Below are 19,783 nucleotides of genomic sequence, written 5' to 3' on the forward strand. Positions count from 1 at the left end.
ATAACACATTTTAAAATCCTAGGGTAAACAGGGCCAGTTGTAGTTTTAACATTTCTTGATAATTTAGAGAAAAGGAATCCAAATTTAACAAAAGGTAGCATGTGGAGAAAACAGAATGGGAAGAGCACAGTATTTTAAGCAATAATTCTGTTAACACACAGCTCAAGAGAATACGTTAATGTTGACAATAATCCCACCACCCTCCATAATCAAGAAACAGAAAGCTGTTAAGTTTACAGAAGAACAAGTGAAATGTAAAAGATATCTTCCATAATAACCGTGCAAAACTCCAGAATGAACATTCCGAATATAATCATTAAAAAGTAGGGAGGGCTGTGCACTTTCAGGAATATTGATATAGAAACAAATTGCAGTAATTCAAGCCATTCATTCAGATCTTTGCTATTGGAGCACTGGGTCAACAATGACTCAGCATGAAAAGTTAAGTCTTTTTTAAAAATGTGTAGTCTTAATTACAAAGGCAAAAAAGTGTGGATTTCCCCTACCCCCCCAAATATGAATTAATTTCCATTTGAATAACTTAAAAAAACGAAACAGGGCATGTTTGTGCTTTATTTCACCTGTTCAATGCAAACAAGAACTGTGCAACCAAAACAGATTAAAAACAAAAACTTTACATTCAGTATTGTACATAAACTGCCACCCTCTTCATTATCCAACACCACCTTTGGGAGTTGAGCACTTTGGGTGTTACAAAGTGAGGTCCAAGCTAGACTGGAAAAAATAAAAGTAACTCTAAATCAGAATGTGACACTAAACAGCTTTACAATTCAGGAAAACCAGAAATTATCAACATGGCTATTGCTGCCTTTCAAAGAGGTCTAGTAATTCCCAGCTCCTTTCACAGAAATAATGGTTAGGAACACACCTTCATCACCTACTCCTTGGATAAGAATGTCCTCACTAACCCAGCTTTACCTCTACTAAAGGGGTTCCAGCGATGAGAAATGCAGAATCTATGCAGAAAACACACCACCTTACACCAACGGGCACACGTATCACAGAAAATGTTACCACCACAGATTCTTGAAGCCATCAATACATGAACAAAAGCAGATATAAATGTATCATTTGCTTTGAATTCCCTCCCTCAATGTCAGCTCACAGCATCCCACAGTCTTTACAAAATCAGTTATCAGCTCAAGCAAGTAGGGGAAAAAATCAGCTCCCTAGTAAATCTGTCTGCTCATTCTGTTATGTAAATGAAGCACAAGAACATACACAAATATTTCTTTTTCAAATAAGAATGTGAATGATGGTAAAAAAAAAAAACAACAAAAAAAAAACACGTCCAAACCTTTAGTTCACCATGCTAAGAAAATATTTACTGCCACACTCCGGAAAGCCACACTTAGCTATATTTTCAGACCTCACAGACTCACACTTTAAGAGAATAAACCTGAATTCCTGAGACAAAAAATGGTGCACAACTCTGCTCTAGAGTGCAAATGAAACTAAAGGGCCTTTTAGAAACTGCAGATCATATTAACTTCCTGATTATAATTAACTGGCTAAAAGAAACTGTGTTTTCTGTCTCACAGTCTTTGCTAAATGTTCCTTGACACCATTTACAATTAAAAACTCATGACTGTCCTACTGATCACTGAAGTTATTTTGATTTACATCACACAGGAATGTTTTTATTCCATGACTATGTATCAGTGATACACAGGATTATATACACACATACACGATTTGATTTCTAATCTAAGTAAGAGATGATAAAACAAATGTTGATCAGTGTAATCTTGCTAGCCCTTCACACAACTGCTCCCTCAGAGCTGTGGTCCAATCGTGCTGCCACAGAAGTCAATAAGTTTCCAGTTGACTTCAATATGAGCAGGACCGGACCTTAGTAACTGATTATGGGAAGGGTTATTACAAACATATTCAGCTTGATACCCCTCAAAGGATGTGCTAAAATGGATATATATGTCTGCACTGAACGATAAAGAGAGATGACCCTCCAAGAAAGTAAATTTATTCTATTTTAATGTAGAGAAGCATTTAAAGCTGTAGTTTCCAATCCCTTTGGGACAACTGCCCCACTTTACCAGCTAGTGCCTGATGCTTCCCAATTAACTGTGGATGCTACAAGCTCACTGAGACAACTGGGACTCTCTGATCCTCAAATTTTGCCCTCGGACTGGATAGACCCCTTGTTCTATAGGAGATGGTGGGCAGTGGCTAGTAGAACAGAAGGTATGACAAACTGGTGCCCATCACCTGTCATTCAACTGCATACGCTAACCCACCACAGAACTTATTTTATGGGTGGCTCGAAGCTCGAAGGTGGCCAAGCTCTCAGATGAACTCCTGAAGAGACACATGAACAGGAAGGGGGCAGTGATGGCAAATGACAGGAGGGAGTCTCTACTGTACCAGTCACAAAACCCAGAGATTCCAGCGACTGGGAAATCAGAATTCTCCATCTGCATGGGGATACTGGGAGCCAAGGGAGGAAAAATCAGGTCTCTTTTTGTGGGGACGCAGGGTCTTCCCTTCCCCTCCCCCAGCTCAGAGAAATTATTTATAATTGAAAGAGAGAGGGTAAATTTACTCTGAACCCCTCCCCTAGAAAGCACAAAGCAAAGAGGATAAAGAGGGCGAGGCCTAAAATCTGCAGCATTGTGCCTGAGGAGGGGGACAGATCTTGAAATCTCCTGGCACTGAGAACCGAGCAGACCACCCTAGGACATGGGAGGAGTGAGGTAAAGGGGCGTTAGGAGAAAACCCTGGGAACAGTGAACAATATTCCCTGGCAGCAAACAGATACTTCCTCATCCTCCCGCTAGCACAGGAGAGGGGGCTATCCCTTGACACAGGCGAAAAAGGATGGGAGAAAACCCTTGGCAGGAGGGTGGGGACTGACGCAACAGCCACCTAGAAGGAAGTGAGAGGATCGATGTTCCCTGGCCCTGGGTGGCTCCCCCATTTAACCCTCCCCGAGGGCCACAACGAGGGCTAGGAGGCTGCTTCCTGGCCCCTGGTCGGGGGTCAGGACACGAGGGCACATTTCCCCACTCTAAGCAGGGGGGCGGCGGCTGAAGGAGGCCCGCTCCTCGCTCCCCCCGCGCCGCAAGGCGCCCAGGTGGAGGGGCGGGCGGGCAGTTCACCGCCCGCCTGCCCCCATGACCCGGGGGGGGGGGGGGGAAGGAGACCTCCCCTCCCCCTCCCCCCCCCACTCCTGGGGCCTGAGAGACGAGGACAGCCACGCTCCATCCTCCCCACTCAGGCCCCAGGGGGCTGGAAAGGGGGGCGGGTCACTCTCCCCGTCCCCCGCCCCATGCCAGGAGAAGGGGCCGCTCCCCACGGCAGGGTGAGGAGGGGGGGGTCATTCCCTGTTCTCTACCCCCCCCCCAAAGCCACGGTGTGTGTGGGGGGGTGGTCGCTCCCCAGGCTCCCCCCACACTCACATGCCGGGGTGGGTGTGGGATCCCTCCCCACCCCCCATGCCAGGAAAGGGGGGGGTCGCTCCCCACCCCGCCCCCCACATGCCACGGTGGGGGGGGGCGGCTCCCCCCTCAGGCCGCGGCAGGGGGTGGGGCCCGGCCCCATTGTTCCCGGCGGCGCGTGGGGGGGGGCGATACCTACCCTGGCGGCGGCAGGTCCGGCCCGGGACTGCGGGAGGGGGCGGTGACGGCGGCGGCGCCATGTTTCTCCCCGGGCGGCGGTGGGGACTGGCGGCGGCTGGCGGCGAGGGGGGGGGGGGCGCGAGTCCCTCTCGGGGCGGGCTCGGCCTGTAATGGCGGCGGCTGCCGCGACTCCTTCCTCCTCCCCTCAGACTCCGCCGCCGCGGGAGCGAGCGAGCGGGCGGGCGGGCGCGCGCGGGCGGGCGGCAGGGGGCGGGGCCGCGGGCTCCGGCAGCGCGAGGCGCGTCGGCGTGCGCGCGACGCGAGGGAGCCTGAGGTGCGCGCGCGCGCGCGGGGGGGGGGGCGCCGTCGGGTCTGAGCTGGCTGCACCACGCGCGGCCACACCCCTCCTCCAGCCCCGGGCACGCTCCCACGCGTGACCCCCCCCTCCTCCACGCACGCCCTTCTAGCCCCATGCGTGACCGCAGCGCCTGCCCCACGCCTCTCGCCCATTGCCCAGGACTCCCACATGTTCCCCCACGCTTGCCCCCCCACTCCATCCCTGCACACCCCCCACACCTATGCACACCTCGCGCGCGCTCCCCCACACCCACGCATGCCTCCCCACCCCACGTGCCACAAGCTTAGGGTCCCATGGAAAACATCATTCCAGCCCTACATACACAATGAGGGGGTCTGAATTAGCTGTGTAACCACTCAAGGAAGAAATCTCGGAGTCCTCGTGGCTAGTTCTCTGAAAGCCTTGGCTCACTGTGCAGCGGCAGTCAAAAAAACTAATAGGATGTTAGGAACCATTAGGAAAGGGCTAGATTATGAAACAGAAAATTTCATAATGCCACTGTATAAAGCCATGGTACGCCCACACCTTGACTACTGCGTGCAGTTCTGGTACCCCCCTCTCAAGAAAGATATATTAGAATTCAAAAAGTTACAGAGGACAGCAAAAATTACGAGGGGGGTATGGAACAGCTTCCATGTGAGAAGAGATTGAAAAGCCTGGGACTGTTCGACTTAGAAAAGAGACGACTAAGGGGGGATATGATAGAGGTCTCTAAAATCATGAATGGTGTGGAGAAAGTGACTAGGGAAGTGTTATTTACCCTTTCATATAATATACAAACCAGGGGATCGCCCAATGAAATTAACAGGTAGTAGGTTTAAAACAAACAAAAGGAAGTGCTTCACTCAACGCACTGCAAACCTGTGGAACTCATTGCCGGGGACGTTGTGAAGGCCAAAAGTGTAAGTGGTTTAAAAAAAATAATAAGATAAGTTCCTGGAACATAGGTCCATCAATGGCTATTAGCCAAGATGGTGAGGGACACAACCCCATGCTCAGGGTATTCCTAAACCTCTGACTGCCAGAAGCTGGGACTGGCTAACGGGATGGATCACTCAATAATCCAGGGCTTCTCAAATTTTTTTTGCTGGGACCCCCTTTGGAAATATTTCAGGCTGTGACAATCCCCAGAAAAAAGTGACAACATCCCCCATACCACGCCACCCTTACTTCTGCGCTGCTGCTGGGGGCAGTGCTGACTTCAGAGCTGAGTGCCCAGCCATCAGCCCCTGCTCTCCAGCCATCCAGCTCCAAAGGGCAGGGGCTGTCAGCTCCAGCATGCACCGGGGCTGACAGGTCACAACAACCCCCCATAATAACCTCGTGACCCCTTGAGGGGTCACGACCCCCAGTTTGAGAACCCCTGCCCTAGCACTATGGGTTGTAATAGCCCACTGCAGACCTCTGAGCTTTTGCATCTGACCCTACACCTTTTTCTCCCTTCCCTTTCAAGTCCTGTCAGGTGAGGGAACCTCCTCCCCCCCGCTCATTTGAGGAAGGACTCATCTCTCAGGAAAGGTGTGTGTGATCCAGATTTAGCACTGGGGCAGGTTTTACATTAATGAGACGCCAGAGAGAGCAGAACCTGGGGCGGGGGGGAGGATGGAGGCAGTGTGGCCTACTGGAGAAAGCACCAGACAGGGGCTCAGGAGACCAAATGATATCAAGCCACTCACATTTCTAGGCAGACTTGCATTTGCCTTTTCTTTTGGGCGGAGACACATGCATCCGATGAAGTGAGCTGTAGCTCACGAAAGCTTATGCTCAAATAAATTGGTTAGTCTCTAAGGTGCCACAAGTCCTCCTTTACTATTATTCCAGGCACTTCTTTACATTCACCCTGAATGAATGGTGATGCTTATGCCCAACCCGAAACAACAAAGTTTAAAAAAAAAATCACATCCTTAATAGACATAAAAAGAAAAGGAGGACTTGTGGCACCTTAGAGACTGACCAATTTATTTGAGCATAAGCTTTTGTGAGCTACAGCTCACTTCACAAAAGCTTATGCTCAAATAAATTGGTTAGTCTCTAAGGTGCCACAAGTCCTCCTTTTCTTTTTGTGAATACAGACTAACATGGCTGCTACTCTGAAACCTGTCATTAATAGACATAGTTATCACCTTCACCTTGATCGATCCTCATATAGATTGCACCGATCACAACAAGTCTTCCATTCTTCTCACAGTTAAACTGGGACAAAATCTATATGTAGATCAAACCATAGTGAGAGACTCCCTGTCTCAAAGAATTTAAGATCTAAACAGATAAGACAGACAAAGGATAGGAGAAGAAACAGAGGTAAAGTAAGTGACTCTTGATTCCTGGTCCATCACCCTATCCAGTAGGTTATGCTGGCTTTAGGTTGTTCCCTTGGATGGACCCCTGGGCCCAGATCTTCAAAGGTCGTTTGAGGAGAGACTAAAAAGATTAGGGCTGATCAGCTTTGAAAAGAGATAACAAAGGGGGGATATGATGAGGTCTGCAAAATCATGAGTAGTGTGGCGAAAGTGGATAGAGAAGTGATATTTATCCTTTCCTACAACACAAAAACTAGTGGTCATCCAAAGAAACTAATAGGCAACATGTTTAATACAAACAAGAGGACATACTTTTTCACAATGTACAACTAACCTGTGGAACTCATTGCCAATGGATGTTGGGTTGGCCAAAAGTACAACTATGTTAAAAAAAGAACTGGATATGTTCATGGAGGACAGGTCCATCAGTAGCTATTAGCCAAGACGGTCAGGAACGCAACCTCATGCTCGAGGTGACCCTAACCCTCTGACTGCCAAGAAGCCAGGAGAGGAAGATGGGTGGATCGCTCCATAATTACCATTCTGTACATTCCCCCTGAAACTCTGGTACGGCACACTGTCAGAGACAAGAAACTGGGCAAGATGGATCATGATCTGGCTTGATATGGCCACTCTTACGTTCTAAATTATTTAGACAGCTAACTCCTCTGTGGGTCTTAATGATTTCTCCAGGCTGGGAGAAGAAAAGTTGCTAGACCTCAGGTTTGGTAGCGTTGAGTGGGTTACAGGGAGCAAAGGAAAGGAAAAGTCTCTATTACTCTAGTTAAAGGAAAATAAAGGTGGGATTTGCCTCATTTATAATGGGAGTCCGAGCTGCCAGCCCTGGTCCAGATGAGAGGAGGAGGCTGCAGAAGAAATGGCCAAGTTTATGGAAACGGGTCCTGCAACACAGCGTTGCCTCTTGTGGATTAGATCTTGTCCATTCATCCGGGAGGTGGGCTTGGTTGAGGAAGCAGTGACTGATGGGAGAAAAGGGCCAAGCAGCTATTCAATGCCTGACCCTCAAGGTGGAAGACGTTCTAGTTGAGAAGAAAAAGCCATTCTTAGAGCTGGTCTCTTTAAATAGCTGGTCCTGGAAAAAGCTACAGTGTCCTAACACTTGTTTGTGTATGTTAGGAGTAATCATTATTTCAGCTATAAACAAAAGGTTTCCGGAGCGAATGCTGAAAGTGGAGCCCAGGAACGAAGACAGTAGCTGTGACTCACGTGCAGGGAGCTGGTATATTAGGTAGTAATCACACTTGATCTTTCATCTGAGAATTTCAAGCCATGTTATAGCAGTGAAGACAGTGGTGGATTTCGAGTTAGTGGGGCCCTGTGCACAGCTTCATTGTCGGGGGCCCCCTCGGGACCCAACATTCTCTCTTCTCTCCCCCCTGTTTTTCATTCTTTTTTACTTCATCCTCCTCCTCTATTATAAGTAATGGGAAATAAATGAAAATTAAAAAAGGTACCTTGATTGGGGCAGGGTGTTGGGGTGCGGGGGGGAGGGCGGAGAGTGGGCTCTGGGAGGAAATTTGGGTGCTGGATGCAGGCTGTGGGCTGGGGCAAGGGATTGGGGTGCAGGAGGAGGGCAGGGGGATGGCACTTATCTCGGGTGGCATGGCCCCCAAAGCAACCGGCACACACCCCTCCAGCAGCAGCTCCTGTGGGGGGGGGGAGGGGGGTTGGAAAAGGAGGTCTCTGTGCATGGCTGCTGCCCCCGCAGTTCCCATTGGCTGCAATTCCTGGCCAATGGGAGCGGCAGAGTCAGCGCTCAGGGAGGGGGCAGTGCACGGAGCTGCTTCCCCCCAGCCCGCCGGGGCACGCAGAGACATGCCAGCAGCCGGCCGCTTCCAGGAGCAGTGTGGGGCCACCAGCCATGGTATGCAGGCAGCCTGCCTGCCTGAGCCCTGCTGCGCCACCGACTGGGACTCGGGGGCAGGTTGTCAGGTATTTGTCCTGCATTTTGGGGCCCCCCCATTACCGCATTATTTGATTCCTGAGCTAAGAGGTATTATCCCCATTTTAAAGATGGAAATGTGTGGCACAAAGATGGAAAGGCCACGCATTGGACTGGTGGCAGGGCATTCAAACCCACAGTTCCCAATTTCTAGCCCTGTGCCCTAACTGCTAGGCACCATGGCTTGGAAGGTAACTTTTATAGCTCTTTTGAGGGCTCTTCCTCTTTCTTCCAGAGCAGTGGAAGCCTGTGTCTGTGTATCTTAGGGAAATAATATTTGTTCCTTTACAATGTGTCTACGTTGGAGGAATTTTAGAAAGATTTCCACCGTAGGCGCTGGCCTTTTCCTTTGCCCAGAGGTGCTCAATGCCTGCTCAGCCGCAGGCCTGCCCCCACTGTACCCCTTCCTGTAAGCTCCCACCCCAGCCCCACTTCTTCCCACCCATGCTCCGCCCCCTCCCCACCTCTTCCTCTCCCTCCCCTGAGTGCACCCCATCCCCACTCCTCCCCCGCCCTCCCAGTGCCTCCAGCATGCCGTGAAACAGCAGATTGTGGTGGGTGGGAAGTGCTGGGAGGGAGGGGGAGGAGTTGAGTGGCGGGGCCACTGGCAGACTGGAGGCACTGGCGGGGAGCTGGCTGCCAGTCCCACGGAGTTGGCACCTACGATTCCCACCAATGCTCCTGCTTGGTGTCCTAATATAGACAAGACTCTGGTGCACAGGCACCAATGTGCTTCTTTCTGGGTGGGTGCCCCACCCCCACTCCACTCCTTCCCATCCCCGCTGCACCTCCTCCCCCAAAGCCCTGCCCCCACCTCGCCCCCTCCCCACAGCACTTCCCACCCACCGCCGAACAGCTGATCGGGGGGGTGGCTGGTGGGTGCTGAGCCCTGGAACACCCACAGAGTTGGCGCCTATGCTCTGGTGCTGTGAGTACTGGTTAAACCTGCTGAGTTAAACTGGTTAAACCTGCTGAGGAGGTTGTAGGGGAGACTAGAGGCCAGGGCCTGGAAATTCCTGGATGAAAGAGGATAGAGAAATGCACAATATCAGAGTTTTCACACGCAGGTACCCACTTACAAAAGAAAAAAGTCCCCATGCTGGTTTTCAGCTTAGATTAGCAGGTTGTTCAGAATCAGCCGTGGAGCCAGGACTTAAATCCTGTTTTGGTTGAAAACCTGGGAGGGAGTCATGGTTCCAGCCCCAGGCCTTCCAGCTTTTGGCCTTCCGGCGAGACAGTGGGGCCTGCAAACCTTCCTGCCGAGCGTGCATTGTGTAAATGTGTCGTGACTATTCATGTAGATTCTTAATATAGATAACGGGCATCCTAATGACATAACACGATAGATCAGCACAGTTTCATTTTGCCGGGCACTGAACATGCTTCTGAAAAACACCCACATAATTACATCATTACCCTGGAGACCGGAGAGGTGGCTCGGGATTCATTCCAGAGCAGGCGAGGAAAGTTTGAAAACCTTCAGGGAAATGTTTCTTCGGGGGGCGGAATTTCTATAAACACACAGAGCTACACGTAAATTACCTGTGTCAGGCCCCGATCGTGGATTTTGCAAACAAAAAGGCTACCAAAATCTAATCAGAATTGGAATGGACTCAGAGGAGAGCCAGGACTATGATTAAACGAGTGGAAAACCTGGATTTGTGCTGGAAATCACTTTAGATAAGCTATTACCAGCAGGACAGTGGGGTGGGAATAGGTATTGTTTCATATTCTCTGTGTATATATAAAGCCTGCTGCAGTTTCCACGATATGCATCTGAGGAAGTGAGCTGTAGCTCACGAAAGCTTATGCTCTAATAAATTGGTTAGTCTCTAAGGTGCCACAAGTCCTCCTTTTCTTTTTGCGAAACCTTATAGGGTACATCTATAGGCACTGATTCCATGGGTGCTCTGGGGCTGGTGCACCCATGGGGAAAAAATGCGGCAGCCCCCCCACCCCACCCCCATTGCCTCCTGCCCACCAGCAGGCCCCGCAGACCAGTACCTCCCCCTCCCTCCCCGCGGCTCCCACCCACCGTGATCAGCTGTTTTGTGGCATGCAGGAAGCTGGGAGGGAGGGGGGAGGAGCGAGGACCTGGCACGCTTAGGGGAGGGGGTGGAACTGGTGGGAAGAGGCAGGGCAGGGGTGGAGTGGGGCAGGAAGAGGCAGGGTTTGGGTGAGGCCTTAGGGAAGGGGTAGAATGGGGGTGGGGCCTAGGGCAGCTGGGGGTCAAGCATCCCCTGGTACTTTGGAAAGTCAATGCCAGTGTCTACACTGCTCAAGCTAATACCTAAAAATAGCAGCGTGGCCCAGGCAGCGTGGTGGCGGCTCAGGGTAGCACCCGAGTACGGCTCCAGGGGAGCGGGTGGGGCTGCAATCCTTGGCTCCATAAACAGAGGAATCCCAAGTAGGAGCAGAGGGAATCTTGAGTACTGTGTTTGGCCCTGGTGCGACCGCTGCTGGGATCCTGTGTCCAGTTCTGGTGCCCACCATTCAAGGAGGATGTTGATAAATCGGAGATGGGTCAGAGAAGAGACACAGGGATGATCAAAGGGTTAGAAAACCTGCCTAGCAGTGATAGACTTAAGGAGCTTAATCTACTTAGCTAAACAAAGAGAAGACTTGATCCTAATCTATCAGCACCTACATGGGGAACAAATATTCCATCACGGTCTCTTCAGTCTAGCAGACTAACACAATCCAATGACTGGAAGCCATTTCTAGCGACAATGCAGCCTAGGAGGGTTGTCAGCACTTCACTGGCTTGCTAAAATCTGGTGTCTTGATTGTACTCTCATTCTCCCACCCTGAATCCAGGTGCTCTATTCACAGAGTTTCAGGCCAGAAGGGATCATTAGATCTTCTAGTCTGACCTCCTGTATAGCGCAGGCCACTAAATTTGCCCCTTACCCCTGTATTGACCCCAGCAACCTGTGTTGGGCAAAAGCATCTTCCAGAACGGCATCCAGTCTCCATCTGAAACACTCAAGAGATGGAAAATCCACCACTTCTCTTGGGAGTTTGTTCCAGTGGTTACTCTCCCTCACTGGTAAATGTTTAGGCCTAATTTCAACCCTGAATATGTCTGGCTTCAGCTCCCAGCCGTTGGGTCTTGTTCTACCTTCCTCCACCGCCATATTCAAGCCACCTCTCAGTCAGCTTGAGCTCTTTAAATCTCTTATTGTAAGACATTTTCTCCAGCCCTTGCACCATAATGTGTGTATGAACTATAGATTGTCTCCTTTCTTATTTATCTGTACAGCCCTAGCACAATGGGAATTCAAACCCTTGACTGGGGTTCTTAGAATCATAGGGTTGGAGGGGGTCATTTAGTCTATCCCCCTTCGTCTAGCATTAACCTCTCCTGCAGTATTAATAACAGAGGTTGCGGGTGTTGCATACTTAAAGAGATTTTTTCTTCCCAGTGTTTTCTGTTAACAACAAAAAGCAGTGTTTTAAAAAGTCGGGGGGGGGGGGAAATCATTCCCTCTCTCAGTTAATCAGGTTCTGTAACCTTAGCCCGGCTGATGTTCTAACCCTACCTGTTCTCTGGTCTTCCACCGAAACTTCCAGGGTAAACAAGACCTGGATTTTTAAGGGGGTGGGGAGGGACAGGCAGAAACTTATTTTTCCTTGAAATAAATAAATAAATAAAAGTCAGGCTGCCTTTAACCCTCATGAAGCATTAAAAAAGGGCACAAACCGTTTTTGTTTGTTTGTTTGTTTGGCCAGGTCACCTTTAATACAAAGACTGTCTGGCTTTCTTCAGCAGATGCATTCTCGATTGAAGTGGCTGGGTCAAAGGGTCCGGTAGAGTTATTTCTGGGCTATTTGAATTGGGATGGCTCCCAGAAATCCCCATCAGGGTGGGGGCACTATAAAAACAGATCATAAGACAGGGTCCGTGCCGGGAAACATTCAGCCCAGATCACCAATGGGAGTTAGGAGCCTAAACACCTTTAAGGATCTGGGCCTTTCTCTAATTTTATTTGCCTTTGCTTGTTGCCTGCTCCTCTCCTATCACTGAGTGACTGTCCCTTTAAGGGGAGATGGGTCCAGCCCTACCTGCAAAGCTCTTAGCTTACCTCCTCAGGTGGAGAAAGTGAACAAGGCCACATGGCAGGCAGGGCTTGGCAGGGGAGATAAAACAGAAGCCTGTAGCAAGCCAGAGGCGAGTAGGAAGATTCCAGGAAGCTGCTGCTCAGTACAGAGCAAGGTGTGACCCACAGCAGCAAGACTGAGCAGCAGCAGATCCTGAAAAGCAGAACCCAGAGAGTGGGGTGAAGAGTGCCTAAAACTTAGACAGACAGGTAGAAAGACCAACTGACCATTAGGAAGGAGGAGGTCTGTGCCTAGCTTGAGATGTGGGATGGGAGATTCTTCTGTGTTTGTTTTGCATATCCTGGAAGGGGGTTGGCTTTTTCCCCCCTTAATGACTTAGCTGGAAAGCCAAGACACTGCAGCAACCAAACAAGACTGGAACATTTGGGGGAATCCAACCTGAGGGGAAACTGAGGCAGCAGCAAGCATAGACAGCACTGCTACACTTCCACTTCAGGATGGCTGCATTTAGATGATGAAGTGACCCCTGTGTAGTCTGAAAGACCCAGATCCTCAAAGGTATTTGGGTGCCTAACTCCTGTTGGGAGCCTAAATACCTTCGAGGAACTGGGCCTAAGTCTTTAAAGAGCTTGGTGGCTAGCAAGGCTCTGTGTAACTTAATAAATAACTGCGCACTAGGATAAAGAGACGAAAATGTACAGAAGAGGCAGCATGTTGTTTTCAATCAGTGATTGGAATGGTTGAATAGCAGGGACTCGATTCCTAAGACTCCTTTGTGGTTAGATGGTCGCGGCCTTCTTAAACTCGTCCATGCGAGGTGGAAAATACTCACGGCCCAGGGTGCTGTGACTTGGGCAGCGTACAGCTGTTTGTGGATTTATCTTCTCAACATCCCTGGGAGGCAGAGAACTGTCATTATCCCGCTTTTACAGAGGGGGAATTTAAGCCTAGAGAAGGTTTGCCGGAGTTGCTAATACCGTTATAGTGGAGATGCCGCTTATACGGGTAACGGGGTGCTTTTGCCGGTACAGCTTATATCAGTGCGGCCAATGAAATAAGCTATTCTGGCAAAAGCACTCTTGTGGGGATATAAGCTGCATCTCCATTAGCAGATCCCATGCTAGGGTTTTTGCCAACATACAACAAGTCACACCCCTGACGAAAATACATTTCCAGTGTAACCTTGGCCTTAAGCCCAGAGATTCAAGGACTTGTTCAAGGTCCCCCAGGGAGTTTGCGGAAGAGCAGGGAATTGAATCTAGACTGCATGACCTCAACACCGGGTTTTAACCACAAAACCGGCCTACTTGACTTATGTGGGTTCAGGAAGGCAAAAACTACAACTTCAAACTCATCTTCCAATCATTGGGGCCCATTAGAAGTCCCACCACTGAGCGTGTCTACACTGCAAAAAAAGGGTGTTATCTAGAGTTAGCTAACCTGAGCTAAAATAGCAATGAAGACACAGCAACTTGGCTTTTGTCAGGTTAGCCGCTCCTGTACAATGCCTTTAGGCTTTAACTCAAGCCACTAACTCAAGTTAAAAGTCTGACATCATTATTAGTTTAACCTGGGGTAGAACACCCCTTTTCCTTCAAGTATAGACAGAGTATAGACATGGGTCATTTACAACTAAACTTGAGAGCTAATAAGGATGACTCAGTCTTTTCATTGTCTTAATTCTCCTGCATATGAACAATACAAGTGTGTACAGGAAACGGCTCTCAGCCAGCCCTAGGAAACAGACTTTTATCCTAGACACCTCTGTGCTGAATACCAGGCCAATGCAGGGACACTATAAACAAACAGTTAGAAGCTATTGACTGCACCAAGTGCAAGAAGCAAGACAGCCTGGTTGGAGGATGATGCTCTGGGGGTGGAGAAGGATGAAGGAACCAAGGTCGGGATATCTGCTGCCCAAGAATCAATGCGTCTGCCCCGCCACCCCTATTTGAGGCATCGCCACTAAGCGGTAGCTGCAACCAGAGCTGGCGTTTGTCTTTGGCTAAGACCTTCTAAAGTATTGTCTTTATGGAGACTAAAGAGCCCCAAACACCCCTCTAATAATCACACCATGGGCTACATTCACAAATATATTTAGGTACCTACGTCCAACCTTTAAGAACCTCAGGCATTCACAAAATTCCTGCTCAGCTGCTACCTAGCCCTGGGAGTGCCTAAATTTCTGCCATTAAAGTTCCCAAGGCTCCTACATTTCAGCTGGTGGGTGTGTGCACAGCCACCTACATCCTGGCACCGCCCAGCAAGGCAGTGCCTAGCTCACCTCTAAGCCTCTGGGATTCACAAACTAGGCATTCCTCCCCCACATAAATTGCCTTTGGGCCTCAATCCAGTGGCTGTGCTCAATTCCCTGCCTGCCCCTCTGCCCCCGAAGCTGTTCCACGGTGTATAAATACTGAACTATACCTGGGGTCAGAGAGAATCTGCCTCTAGCTCAGTGGTTAGGGCTCTCCCGGGGAGATGGGAGACCCACGTTCCAGTCCCCGGGCTCCAAAGTACATTTAAGTTATAGCTGCCAACACACAAGGGCAGCACATGCTCTGGATCTGACAACATGACCATAGTCACTGTGGGCCCTGTCTGGTATTCTCACAGAACATAATGGCATATTTTGAGGAGGGGGCAAGCTGAAGGTAGAAACAGACCCCCAAGTGCAGCCCATGTGACTAGTGAAACACTGAGGTCCATTAGCCCCGGTCCCACTGAAGAAGGAACAGGCAAGCCTGCAAAGAAGAGGCATCATTACACCTGTGGAACCTAGCACCAAAAGGGTCAGCAGCGGTGAGAACTGAGGATCTGCACAGAGCACTGAAAAGAAGTCACTGCCCGTTAAGGATGGAGGACACGCTGCCCGATCTAGCCAAGGCAAACGTGGTCAGTGTTTGTGACGGCTGGTGTATTGAGCTAGATCAGCCACACGGCCACCCTTTGCCCTGTCCTTTGGCAGGTACTGCTGGGTACAAACACCTGTGGGCATCAGCCCATCCCAGAAGTGTTTCAGTGTAAACTGAGCCAAGCACTAGAGGGACAACCAAGATTGTCATTCTTATTGTAAGAGAAGATGCCAAGGAAGAGGCAATCCAGGACCTTGATACCAAGCTGGGACAGCTCCTAAATGGGTGCCGGGAGCAGGGTACCAGTCTGAATGCCAACAAGCTGAAACAAACTGAGGTGCCCTCCATCAGCCGTCTGTTGTCCTCTGAAGGACTCTGGCCAGACACTGAGAGGCAGTAAGGAAATGATCAGAGTCGAGACTATGGAGGGAGTCCAGCGAGTTAGACGGGCGAGTTTTTCAGACTCTGGGCGCACCTGTCAGAAGCCCGTGAGCCCTGGAGACAGTTAACACGCAATGATACAATGTGGGAATGGTGAGAGACCCAAGAGCAGGCATCGGAAAGCGTAAGAACAACCCTAAGCAAGGCTGCAGCCCTAACGTGCTACAGGAGAAGGCAGGAACCACGGAAGCTCCTTAAAAATGGAGGAGCCACTGGTGCCGGACCCGTGGCCCTGCCCCCTGTGCCACCTGTCCCATGAGGCTCCACCCCTGCGCTGCCCATTCCCCCAAAGGAGAAATGATGGGCAGGACACAGAAACAGTTAATGCCAAGCTAGGAGGCAGTTGCTACAGCAACGGAGCCAGAACCTGAGGCCACTACCCATAGCTGACCAGGTCTGGGCCCAACCATCAAATAGCCAGACAACGCAATGGCGAGAGGCAACAGTCTCAGCTGCAGTGGCACACAGGTCACATGAGGTAGCTACGGACTCGGCACGGTGATGGAGCTGAACTGCAGAGCAGTGGCAGTCAGCCGGCATGCCCAGACAGATGGTGCCAAGGTCAGGACCAGGAGGACTTAGAAAGAGCCTCAGCGTCGGCTGGCCTGATGTAGGAGATTCAGAAGAAACAAGGAACATGAGCACTACAGGGGACCAACAGGATGCCACCCCTCAGAAGTCAGCAACTACTCCAACAGCTGCGAGAACACAAACAAGAAGGGCGGGGGGATCACACTTGAAGGACTCTGAGAACTACCAGACTGCAATGGGCTGTCACTAAGGGCCATGTCTCCTGGGGTGGTCTATGTCCTCATAATCTCTGAACTCCCCAAGTCAGACAATGCTTGCACAACAGACACAACAACGATTAAAAAAGAGAGATGTGACAACCTGCATGGAACTTGGAGGGAGGTGCACAGGTTGCAAGGGGGAAGAGTTTGGAGGAGACCCCAGGGAGTCAGTTTGTGTGCACATGGCTCGAATACTAGTTACAAATGTGGCATCTCTGTAAATAATTCTCTTAATAAAAGAGCCAGGTTAGTTTCACAAGCGTGGAGGCCTTTCCTGGTATTATTCAGAACATGTTACATAAAACACTGTCCCCACTGACATGACAAAAAAATAACTTGATTCAGAAAAATGAAGACAGGGGACCACCCGCCCCTTTTCTGTCACTGGAAGGGACTTTGACAAACCATGCAGACTCCCCACCACTTCCTCCAATTACTCCTTTGCCTCCACTTTCTTGTCGCACTTCAACTACTCCCCTCATTATTCCGCTTTCTATGGAGAAAGCAAGTATTATTATCCACACTGTAACTATGGAGGGACTGTGGTGACCTGGCTAGGCTAGGCTCTGCTAACTGTGAGGAGAGGCAGAGGCAAACCAATACAAAAGGGATCCTTTTAATTTGTTTTTTTAGAACTTTGTAAGGGAAAACTCAAATATTGTACCAGGAGCATAAATAATATAGAATATTACCAAGTACTCACTCCTTATCATAATAAACTATAGATTACCAACACATTGGGAGCTCGTACATGCTACTCTTCCTTACTCTGTGCCGTTAATACCAAATGCACTATTAACAAGAACAAAGGAGATTACTTAACAACATACTGTGTCACTTCAGCGAATAATTAACTTTTCCTCTTCTGGGCTGTACGTCCAGCTCCACTCTTTGCTGTCCTGTTCTTTGCTTTCTTTGGCTTGAAGTGCTCCTTAGATTCAATGTTCCTGAGGCTGTACCTCTTTTCACCGAGTTTATCCACAAACAGGGTTTCTTCACCTTATGGACCCTCACTTGTCCATTAGGCACCTTTGAACAGTGTTTCTTCAATAGCTGTTCACTCGGTCATTCTCTCTGTTCATACACTTTAGACCAGGGGTTCTCAACCTTTTGCTTTCTGAGGCCCACCCAACTTGCTACAAAAACTTCATAGCCCACGTGTGCCACAACAACTATTATACATATATATTCTACATATAAAAGCCAGGACCAACAATGGGGATAGCAAGCAGGGCAACTGCCGGGTCCCCGTGCCACAGTGGGGCTAAGTTACTCAGCTTTGGCTTCAGCCATGAGTGGCAGGGCACGGGGCCCTGGGCTTCAGCCCCATGCAGTGGGGCTTCGGCTTTCTGCCCTGGGCCCCAGCAAGTCTAATGCTGGACTTGCTTGGCAGACCCCCTGAAACCTGCTGGCGGCCTCCCAGGGGCCCCTGGTTGAGAATCACTGGTTTAGATCCTTAGTAAGTGGGCGTCTTGTTTACTGCTTTCAGGATCTGTTTTAATCTAACACGGCTCTCTAATCTGTCCCTTTTTCACCAATTATATTTCCTTTCCGTTTTTTTTCCCTTGATACTCTCTCTCTCTGGTACATCTGTAGATTTTATTTCCCTTTACTTCCCTTCTCTAATAGTGTTTGCTCACATACCCTGGTTTGTTTTTGTTTCTGCTTCTCCTGACCTGAAGGCTTTCCTATTTTTCTGCTTTCCTCCTTCTCACTTCCCAGTCCCCTCCTTTCATTCTCCTATTCTTTTATGACTTCACCTTATATCCAGACTTCAGTTCGTCCGATAGCTCAGCATTTAGATTCCTATAGAATCGTAGGACTGGAAGGGACCTGCAGAGGTCTTCTAGTCCAGTCCCTTGCACTCAAGGCAGGACTTCGCCATCTCTAACAGGTTTTTTCCAGCTGCTCCCTTCGGGTGCCTTCCCAGCTCTCCAGCTCCAGTTGCCCTCATTGGCTGTCTGTCTCTCCCCAGGACAGCATTTTGTTCTGCTGCATCACATGCTAGTCCAGGTGTGGGCAAACTATGGCCTGCGGGCCCTGTCTGGCCCGTCAGAATTTTTAATCCGTCCCTCAAGCTCCCGCTGGGGAGCAGGGTCGGGCTCAGGGGCTTTCCATGTGGCTTCCGGACACAGCAGCATGTCCCCTCTCCGGCTCCTACGTGTAGGGGCAGCCACTGGGCTCCACACACTGCCCCTACCCCATTGGCTGGGAGCTGCAGGGGTGGCACCTGTGGACAGGGCAGCACGCTGAGCTGCCTGGCCAGTGCCGTGCCTCTGCATAGGAACCAGAGCAGGACATGCTGCTGCTACCAGGAGCTGCTTGAGGTAAGCACCGCCCGGAGCCTGCACCCCTGAGCCACCTCCCACCCCCTGCACCCCAACCCTCTGCCCCAGCCCTGATCCCCCTCCCACCCCCTCCAAACCCCTCAGTCCCAGCCTGGAGCATCCTCCTGCACCCCAAACCCCTCATCCCCAGCCCCACCCCAGAGCCTGCACCCCCAGCCGGAGCCCCTCACCGCCCCACTCCCACACCCCAACCCCAATTTTGTAAGCATTCATGGCCCGCCATACAATTTCTATACCCAGATGTGGCCCTCAGCCCAAAAAGTTTGCCCACCCCTGTGCTCGTCCCAGGCTCAGGGTTACCACATATACACCACTAACATCTACTGGCTGCAACAGGGACTACTCAACTGTGTGTCATAGGTCTATATGCTGCTGCTAGCTAATGGAGATTCTCCTTTAGCTCAGAGGGCAGAGGCCAGGGCTTTCAGAGCAGGAGGCTCAAAGTTCTAGCCTAAAAGTGATTACAACATAGAGCTAGAGGGTGTTCTACAAGCCTCCAAAAGATAAAGTCCTTGCTCTAAGGAGTTTGCATGTCGCTTTGATCTGTCTGGGGTCCAGTCACTGTGGGGTCTGGGCACAAAACACAAGTTTAAGCTAAGCTAAGCCCCTCATCCTCATAATATCTGAGCGCCTCACAGTCTTTAGTGAATTTATCCACATTGTGCAGGGGAGAAATTGAGGCCAGGAGAGACCAGGTGACTTGCCGGAGGACATGCAGGGAGCTTGTAGCCCTTGAGGAAGCAAGTCTGTCCTACAGCTCTGTTTAGCTACCGTTCCCGGTTTTGTGTCCCCCATGTAACCTCGCACAGTCACAGCCCAGACCCAGCCGCCGGCTGCTGCGGGGTGGGGGGCCTCACGCCCACTATTGGAAGACAGGGCCCCGCTCCAGGACCAGAGCGTGCAAGGAACTGAGCCCACTGGTGCCTTCCATGATCTCGCCCCTGGGACGGGGGCCAGACTCAGGCAGAGTCGCCCTCCCCGCTAGCCCCGTTGCCCAGGATTGGGGGGCAAACCGGGCCATGAGCCGCCCCCCACCGCTGCCCCAGGTGGGGGAAGTGGCCTGGGAACT

The 19,783-nt window shown here is 50.4% G+C and overlaps 1 protein-coding gene across 1 annotated transcript in view; it reads right to left on the reverse strand.

Moving 5' to 3' along the window:
* Positions 1-3,712, reverse strand: part of ARHGAP35 (Rho GTPase activating protein 35) — a 110,066-nt gene extending 106,354 nt beyond the window's left edge. The window contains exon 1 of the mRNA XM_084612468.1: positions 3,616-3,712. The gene's annotated coding sequence lies outside the window, so the exon portion shown is untranslated. The remainder of the gene's footprint in view (positions 1-3,615) is intronic.
* Between the last annotated feature and the right edge of the window lie 16,071 nt (positions 3,713-19,783).

The sequence above is a fragment of the Lepidochelys olivacea genome, assembly GCF_965140295.1.
Source record: "Lepidochelys olivacea isolate rLepOli2 genome assembly, chromosome: 23".
In the NCBI taxonomy this organism is placed as follows: Eukaryota; Metazoa; Chordata; order Testudines; family Cheloniidae; genus Lepidochelys; species Lepidochelys olivacea.